Source organism: Aotus nancymaae, unplaced genomic scaffold, assembly GCF_030222135.1.
Source record: "Aotus nancymaae isolate 86718 unplaced genomic scaffold, 86718_ANA_hifiasm-v0.15.2.pri h1tg000016l, whole genome shotgun sequence".
Taxonomy (NCBI): domain Eukaryota; kingdom Metazoa; phylum Chordata; class Mammalia; order Primates; family Aotidae; genus Aotus; species Aotus nancymaae.
In genome coordinates this window covers 32,667,311-32,674,942 of record NW_026988428.1, presented here as the reverse complement: position 1 = coordinate 32,674,942, position 7,632 = coordinate 32,667,311, and the positions used below count along the sequence as shown (strand labels likewise).

At 47.9% G+C, this 7,632-nt stretch overlaps 1 non-coding gene across 1 annotated transcript; it reads left to right on the top strand.

Moving 5' to 3' along the window:
* Window positions 1-1,483: 1,483 nt before the first annotated feature.
* LOC135275499 (U6 spliceosomal RNA) lies at window positions 1,484-1,587 on the top strand. The gene has a single exon (XR_010343127.1). It is a non-coding gene; the product is annotated as a U6 spliceosomal RNA (small nuclear RNA).
* Window positions 1,588-7,632: the final 6,045 nt, after the last annotated feature.

Sequence of the window (7,632 nt, the reverse complement as noted above, 5' to 3'; positions counted from 1 at the left end):
CCTTGGGAGGCTGAGGTGGGAGGATCACCTGAGCCTGGGAGTTCGAGGCTGCAGTGAACCATGATAGCGCTACTGCACTCTAGACTGGGTGATAGAGTAAGACCTTGTCTTTAAAAGGGCCAGGCACAGTGGCTCACGCCTTTAATCCCAGCACTTTGAGAGGCGGAGGTGGGCGGATCACAAGGTCAGGAGTTCAAGACCAGCCTGGCCGATATGGTGAAACCCCCGTCTCTACTAAAAATACAAAAATCGGCCTGGTGCGGTGGCTCACGCCTATAATCCCAGCACTTTGGGAGGCCAAGGCGGGTGGATCACGAGGTCAAGAGACTGAGACCATCCTGGTCAACATGGTGAAACCCCGTCTCTACTAAAAATACAAAAAATTAGCTGGGCATGGTGGCGCGTGCCTGTAGTCCCAGCTACTCGGGAGGCTGAGGCAGGAGAATTGCTTGAACTCAGGAGGCGGAGGTTGCGGTGAGCTGAGATCATACCATTGCACTCCAGCTTGGGTAACAAGAGCGAAACTCCGTCTCAAAAAAAAAAAAAAAAGAAAAATACAAAAATCAACTGGGCATGGTGGCACATGCCTGTAATCCCAGCTACTCGGGAGACTGAGGCAGGAGAATTAGTTGAACTTGGGAGGCAGAGGTTGCAGTGAGCCAAGATCGCACCCAGCCTGGGTGACAGAGTGAGACTCCATCTCAAAAAAAAAAAAAGAAAAAAAGAAAAAAGAAAGAAAGAGGCTGGGCACAGTGGCTCATGCCTGTAATCCCAGCACTTTGGGAGGCCAAACCTGGCAGATCACGAGGTCAGGAGTTCGAGACCAGCCTGGCCAACATAGTGAAAAGCCACCTCTATTAAAAACACAAAAATTAGCTGGGCATGGTGGCACATGCCTGTAGTCCCAGCTACTCAGGAGGTTGAGACAGGAGAATCACTTGAACCCAGGAGGTAGAGGTTGCAATGAGCCGAGATCGTGCCACTGCACTCCAGTTTGGGCAACAAAGTGAGAATTTGTCTCCAAAAAAAAAAAAGAAAGAAAAGAAAAAAATGAAAGGCTGGGTGCGGTGGCTCACGCCTGTAATCCTAGAACTTGGAGAGGCCAAGGTGGGTAGATCACTTGTGGTCAAGAATTTGAGACCAGCCTGGCCAACGTGGTGAAACCCTGTCTCTACTAAAAATACAAAAATTATCTGGGTGTGGTGGCACTAATCCCAGCTACTTGGGAGGCTGAGGCAGGAAAATTGCTTGAACTCAGGAGGCAAAGGTGGTTGCAGTGAGCTGAGATTGCACCACTGCACTGCTGCCTGGGTGACAGAGCAAGACTGTGTCTCAAAAAAAAAGGAAGGAAGGAGGGAGAGAGAGAGAGAGAGAAAGACAGAAAGAAGAAAGAAAGAAGAGGAAAGAAAGAAAGAAGAAAGAAAGAAAAAGAAAGAAAGCAAGAAAAAGAAAGAAAGAAAGAAAAAAAGAAAATTGTAAAGTAGTGGTCCTTGGACAGCACATATTCTAAAACTGGAATGATACAGAGATGATTAGCATGGTCCGAAAACAAGGATGACATGATTTTAAAAATTCTAAAGTATTATTAGGTATTATTATTGAAGTGCTGGCAATTCAGCAGAGGAAAAATAAATAAAGAAATAACAGAAATCATTACTAAAGATACACAAGCATGTGCAACCATAACTACATTTTTGAGCACTCACTATGTGCCAAACACTGTATTAAGTGCTGAATATGGATCACCCCTCACTGGTTTTTTCAATAACCCTGTGGAGTGCTGCTATTATTTTTATTTTACAGACGAGAAAAGTGATGCTTAGAGGGGCTAAGTCACTCACTCAAGGTTATATGGCTACTAACTGATAGTCTGTGAGGAGGTTCGGCCAGCTCGAACTGACCATGAGAGGACTACATTTACAGTCTGTCAAGGAAGCTGACCCTCTCCACAGAGTAAAAGTTATTCAGTAACCCTTCTAAAGCAATCCTGCCCCTTCACCCGGATTTATTTCTCTCCATATTTTTCTCTCAACGTTTTCCCTTTTCCCCTTCCTTTATCTCTCTGCCCCCCCACCCCCCACTCCCCACCCCTCCAGATTCTTCTCATAGCTTCACAGATCAGCTCTGGGATGGATGCAAAGGCTCCTGTTTCCATGGTGACGCGGGGAGGTTGGTACACCACACGCCAAGTGTAGGCGAAGCAGAGAATTGGCCGAGGATCCAAAGGTGCCGGCAGTAACCAGGCTCTGGGGAAAGAGATCGATGAGAAAGCCAAGTCTGGATGACTGGACCTCCCTGGAGCTCCAGAAGGACCACCACCCCCACCACGCCCCCTGCCCTCCCTAAGCTCCTAATTTGGAAGTCGAAGTCGGGAGAGCGCAGAAAAGAAGCGAGGGGGCTCCAAAGCAGAAGCTACCACCTCTGACTTGTTTTGAAGACAAAGCCTAGTCGTCGGTGGGAAGACTGCCCAGTGGGCGACGGCCCGCTCCTGAGGCGCCTCCGCCTCGCTCCTTCTTCTCTCCCGGTTCTGACCTCAGTCGGAGCCACCGGGCTCTCGGCCGGGCGCTGAAGGGGAGCTGGGCAGCCAGCAGGGGGCAGAGTCCCCCGCATTAAAGGCGTGTGTGGGCCTGCTTCCTCTGCTACCACCCAACCCCTGCCTTCACTGGGATTATTTTCAGCTGACAGGCTGCAAAGGCGCAGTAGGTGGATTTCAGGGCAGGAGATGGGTTCTGGCAGGGGCTATGAGCCTATGAAGCGTTGTTCTTAAGCTGTGGGCCCCACTGAGGAGTCAAGTATTTAGGACCACAGAGTCAGGGGCTGAAGCAAGGGGCACTTTAACTTTTTTCTGGCAATGGTTTCTTCTGAGGTTTTCCTTGATCCATTGAAAACAATTACAACACTCTGTGAAGAGGAGGCCCATTCATTCATTCAATAATGTTTATTGAGTATCATCTTATAGTCACAGTGGATGCATCCAATCAAAAATAAGTATTTACAGAATGCCTACCTACACTGTTTTTTTTTTTTTTTGAGACGGAGTTTTGGCCAGGTACAGTGGCTCACACCTGTAATCCCAGCACTTTGGAAGGCCGAGGTGGGCAGGTCACAAGGTCAGGAGATAGAGACTATCCTTTTGAAATCCTGTCTCTATAAAATTTTTTTTTTTTTTTTTTTTTTTTTTTTTTTTTAAAGAAAGAGACAGAGTTTTGCTCTTGTTGCCCAGGTTGGAGTACAATAGTGCAATCTCAGCTCACCACAACCTCCACCTCCTGGGTTCAAGTGATTCTCCTGCCTCAGCCTCCAGAGTAGCTGGGATTATAGGCATGTGCCACAACGCCCAGCTAATTTTGTATTTTTAGTAGGGACGGTGTTTCTCGATGTTGGTGAGGCTGGTCTTGAACTCCTGACCTGAGGTGATCCGCCTGCCTCAGACTCCCAAAGTGCTGGGATTACAGGTGTGAGCCACTGTACCTAGTTCACACACTGATTCTTAACCTTTTTTAGTGGGCAGGAGTGTCACATATCCTTTGAGAGTATGATTTAAAAAAAAAAATACAGTGCTATTCAAATGTCACACACACAAAAAATACAGATTGTCTCCCAAAAAGAACGCACTATAAACCCTACAGACATTTTTGTGTGATTTTGGGAGCCTCATGAACCCCTGGCAGCTCATCCATGGGCCCCAGGGCATAAACCCTGGTCTATTAGCAGCTGGGCTCTGGGCTAGGCACTAGAGATGCAACAGCAAGTTAGATAAGCATGGTCCCTGCCCTACCTGAGTTCTGCAGGCAAGTGGGAGGTACAAAGAGATCTTAAAATACAGCCGGCATTGTGGTGCTGGACGACCCCAAAGGAGGGCCACCTACCTAGACCAGGGGCTTCATGGAAGGCTTCCTGGAATGACAGGTAAGCTGAGACCTGAAGAAGGAGTAGGGGCTGGCCAGGCGAGGACCTGAGGAGGAGCACTTTGGGCATGGAGGGAAGCACATGGAAAGGCCCTGAGAGGGAACAGCAGTCCTGAGAAGCTGACAGCAGGCCCTCGTAGCTGGCTCAGAGATGCCAGGAGAAGAACTGGTGAGAAATGACGCTAGAGTGGTAAGTGCCATATGTAGGCCCTGGGATGCAACAGAGAACAGGCAGACAGCTGCTGCCCTCAAGGACACTGACAAGAAAGCTGCTGGTTATGATGCAGAAGTGCTAAGTTCCACATTGGGAATAAGCATGGGGTGGGATGGGAGCATGTGGGTGAGCACTGAACTCAGCTGTGGGGATCAGGACCAAGGCCCAGAATGCAGGGCTCCAGGTGCAAGTGGATCAGTGACATATTTAGTGTATTCAGAATACTCGAAGCCTCTGAAAATAGCTGGAGGGGAGATGTGGTGGGAGAGGAGGAGAGAGAAAGAAGGAAGGGGAGTCACCAGTACACCTTGATTTGACTGGAACCTACCATTAGGAACATCTTTTATTCTGGGGGTGAGGAGGGCTAGGTGGGGTGACCTCAGCTCTACCTACTCTCTTTTTTTATATTGCCCAGACTTGACTCAAACTCCTGGGCTCAAATGATCCTCTCCATTCAGCCTCTAGAGTAGCTGGGACTACAGGTGCATGCCACTGAACCTGGCTGTTTTTTTAAGTACCAGAGTTGTGGCCAGAGGAAGCTTGGACGAAAAAGTGGGTGAGTAGAGAGAACAGCAGGCTGGGCCTCTTGCTCCCTGCTGTGGACGTAGGGATGGGACTGGGAGAACATGGGGGTGAACTAGGAAAACAGGAGATGTTGTAATGGTTTATTGCTGGTGATTTCGTTTAAGAAACACTCTGGGCTGGGCACAGTGGCTCATGCCTATAATCCCAGCACTCTGGGAGGCCCAGATGGGTGAATCACCTGAGGTCAGGAGTTCAAGAATAGCCTGACCCACATGGAGAAACCCTGTCTCTACTAAAAATACAAAATTAGCCAGGCGTAGTGGCGCACACCTGTCATTCCAGCTACTTGGGAGGCTGAGGCAGGAGAATCGCTTGAACCCAGGAGGCGGAGGTTGTGGTGAGCTGAGATTGCACTATTGTACTCCAACCTGGGCAACAAGAGCAAAACTCCATCTCAAAAACAAACAAAGAAACAAACAAAAAACACCACTCTGGACCAAGCACATGCCTGTAATCCCAGCACTTTGGGAGGCCGACTCAGGAGGATCACTTGAGCCCAGGAGTTTGAGACCAGCCTGGGTAACATAGTGACTCTGCCTCCAAAAAAAAGGGAAAAGAAAAAGATCCACTCATATACAGTAGCCCCTTCTTATCCATGGTCTTGCTTTCCACAGTTTCCGTTACACAGATAAGAAGGGGCTACTGTATATGTCTATGTATGTGGTCTCGCCTTCTGTGGTCAATCATGGTTTGAAAACATTAAATGGAAAATTCCAGAAATAAACAATTCATAAGTTTTAAATTGCCACCATTCTGAGTAGTGTGATGAAATCTCACACCATCCCACTCTATGCCGCCCGGAATGTGAGTCATCTCTTTGTCCAGCGTATCCACAATGTAGATGCTGCCCACCCATTATCACTTAGTGGCCATCTCAGTTATCACATCCACTGTCTCAGTATCACAGTGCTTGTGTTCAAGTAACCTTTATTTTGGCCAGGCATGGTGGTGCACACCTGTAAGCCTAGCTGCTCGGGAGACTGAGGCCCACTGAGAATCACTTGAACCTCTGGGAGGCAGAGGTTGCAGTGAACCAAGATTGTGCCACTGCACTCTAGCCTAGCTGACAGAGCAAGACTCTATCTCAAAAAAAAGAAAAAAGTAACCCTTATTTTACTTTATAATGGCTCCAAAGCACAAGAGTAGTGATACTGGCATATCATTATAATTGTTTTACTTTATTATTAGTTATTGTTGGTAATCTCTTACTGTGCCTAATTTTAAAATTAAACTTTATCATAGGTAAGTATGTATAGAAAAAAAAACACGACCCATATAGAATTTGGTACTATCTGCAGTTTCAGGCATCCACTGGGAGTCTTGGAATGTATTCCCTGAAGATAAGGGGGAGATTATTCTAGTACCTATATGTCAGGCTCTGTCCTAAACACTTAGCAAGTATTACTTTTTTTTTTTTTTTGAGACGGAGTTTCGCTCTTGTTACCCAGGCTGGAGTGCAATGGCGCGATCTCGGCTCACCGCAACCTCCGCCTCCCGGGTTCAGGCAATTCTCCTGCCTCAGCCTCCTGAGTAGCTGGAATTACAGGCACGTGCCACCATGCCCAGCTAATTTTTTGTATTTTTAGTAGAGACGGGGTTTCACCATGTTGACCAGGATGGTCTCGATATCTTGACCTCGTGATCCACCCACCTCGGCCTCCCAAAGTGCTGGGATTACAGACTTGAGCCACCACGCCCAGCAGCAAGTATTACTTCATAACACTCCCAGGAGATAATCATGGTCATCCTCATTTTACACATGAGGCCTGAAGCAGTTCAGTAACTTGGCAAAGTCAAACAGCAAGTGACAAAGCCACTATCTAAACCCAGGCAGTTTGGCTCCAGAGTTCGTGCTTTTCACCACCAAACTATGCTATCTCTTGAGAGGGAAGCTCATTGCAAAGGCAATGAATTAAACCTGAACGTCCCACACAAAACATGAGAATTCTACCATTCTACCTCCTGGGGACACTGATAAGGTACAAGTAGCACCTGCTACTATGAAGAAGTCCTGGGGAAGTGGGAGGAGTCATGGGGAATGGTGCAGCCTTGCAACTGCAGGGAGCTGCTGGAGACCAAGGCCTAGAGGCCCAGGACTGGAGAGGGGCAACTAGCTAAGAGATAAGGTCAGGCAGGTGCATGGCTCACACCTGTAATCCCAGCACTTTGGGAGGCTGAGGCGGGTGGATCACCTGAGGTCAGGACCAGCCTGGTCAACATGGTGAAACTCTGCCTCTACTAAATACAAAAAAGTAGCCGGGCACGTTGGTGCACGACTATAATCTCAGCTACTCGAGAGGCTGAGGCAGAAGAGTTGCTTGAACCTAGGAGGCAGAGGTTGCAGTGAGCCAAGATTGCACCACTGCACTCCAGCCTGGGCAACACAGTGAGACTCTCCCCCATATATAAATATTAAAAAAAAAAAAAGAGCAAGAGATAAGGTCAGGGTGTTAGGCAACATGGAAGCTCCTAGTGTCGCCTGTGAGATCTCACCCTGCCTCCCTTGTCAGTGCCATCTCTTGCTCCTCTCCCCTCACTCCCAATTTTCCTGTCACACTGTTCTTTCCTGCCCTAGGGCCTTCTTTCTGATGTTGCCTCTACCCTGAACCCTTCCTCATACACATACACCTTCCCTTTTCCAGGCTGACCCCATTCATCCTCCAGATCTTGGCCTCACTGTCAGTTCCTCAAAGAGTCCCTCTGAATTAGATCCCTTCTCTTAGTCTCTCATAGTAGTACCTTATTATTTTCCATTATAATCTGTATCACAATTTGAAATTATATATTCAGTTGAGGGCTAGGTGTGGTGGTTCATGCTTATAATCCCAGCACTTTGGGAGGCTGAGACAGGAGGATCACTTGAGGCCAGGAGTTTGAAAGTAGCCTGGGCAACATAGCCAAGAACCCTGTCACTAAAAAATAAAT